At 44.7% G+C, this 1,540-nt stretch overlaps 1 pseudogene; it reads left to right on the top strand.

Moving 5' to 3' along the window:
• Nucleotides 1-1,540, top strand: part of LOC101660905 — an 18,335-nt pseudogene that overhangs the window by 15,851 nt on the left and 944 nt on the right.

Raw genomic sequence — 1,540 nt, forward strand, 5'->3', positions numbered from 1 at the left:
GGAGCTGATACCAAGGGCTCAAGTAGAAAGAAAATGCTTTGAAAATGATGATGGCAACATATGTACAAATGTGCTTGAGACAATGGATTCATGTATGGATTGTGATGAGAGTTGTACGAGCCCCAATAAAATAATTTTTTTAAAAAAAGATGTGTGGCTTTTGGCTAATGATATCACAAATGATATCAGCTTGCACGAAATGAAACAGAGGCAATTGAGACAATTTAAAGCAAAAAGAGTCCCTGGGTGTCCCAAATTCCTACACTTGGCATCAAGTTGAGGTCAGAAGAACCGGATGGTACTGGTTACTATTACTGAACCTTCGGACCAAAGAGTTCATGGATAAATTCTGATCAAAAGGTGGGGAATGTAGAGATAAGAGAGATGTGACATTCAAGGCCCTCAACTCAAAAAACTCACTACCATGGAGTCCATTGTAACTCATCGTGACCCTACAGGTCAGAATAGAACTGCCCCTGTCAGTTTCCAAGACGGTCACTCTTTCCTGGAGCAGAAAGCCTCATCTTTCTAGCCAAGCACCACTAGAGGTTTCGGTTAGTAGCCCAGCTCGTTACCAGTAACTCCCAGGCCTCCTGACCTCCAAAGCTGGGTCATAAAAACCTCGCACCTCCCACCCGGGTCTTACAGTGGGAGATCAGCAATGCCTGCTTTGCCACTGACCAGCAGCACAGGCCACTTCGGTGGGCTCTGCTCCTTCCTATCACAGTTGATTTTTCCCATCCCCTGAAGCAACCCAATCAAACCTCTTACCTAGTGGACTTCTGGGGGCCCTGATGGACATCAAATCACCTGCTCAGCTTGATGTAGACACAATCAGCATAGAAGATTTGGTCTTAGTCCTTTTTGCCTTCCTCTTTTCCTGATTTGTTCTCTGGTGCCCTGCCCTGCTGTATGGCCCACCTCCCACCCACTGTAACACTACCAAGGGAATGGGAATTTCCACCCTCATGGCAGGTTTATTTCTTACTTGATTTTCTTCAGTTTTGTACTTTTGTTGGAATATTTTTCCCCCTAGTTTTCTCCCACTTCCTCTTCTATGCAACCCCACCCTCCCAAGAATAAACATTTCCCCTCAGGCAAAAACTGACAGATCTGTGGGTTCCAGCACATCTACCCAAACAAGTGATTTTCCCTCTCCTCTGAGTGCCCAGACAGGCCCACATTCACAGGCTATAGCAACATGATGTTGCTAACCCGAGTCTGTTGTCTTTTGTCTCTTTAGTCCCTCTTTTCCCTTCATATCTACTCATGATCTTCTCCTGTTCTCCCTCTTTCTTCTCATGAATATTTCCATGAAACTGATTCATTCCAATTACTCTTCTTCCCCCACTATTCTCACTTACCCATCTCTCTCTCCTTTTCTCCACTCAGCACCATGTTTTTCAGCTCCTACTCGAACTCCCATAATGAGACACAGCCAAAATCTTCTGCATGATCCAGCTGCTTACACACCATTCTACCTATACCATGATGCCGAGGAAACAGCAGTCCACCTCACTAAACTAAAAAAAAAAAAAAA

The sequence above is a fragment of the Echinops telfairi genome, unplaced genomic scaffold (assembly GCF_000313985.2).
Source record: "Echinops telfairi isolate 266 unplaced genomic scaffold, ASM31398v2 ScPeMD7_3533;HRSCAF=4204_1, whole genome shotgun sequence".
In the NCBI taxonomy this organism is placed as follows: domain Eukaryota; kingdom Metazoa; phylum Chordata; class Mammalia; order Afrosoricida; family Tenrecidae; genus Echinops; species Echinops telfairi.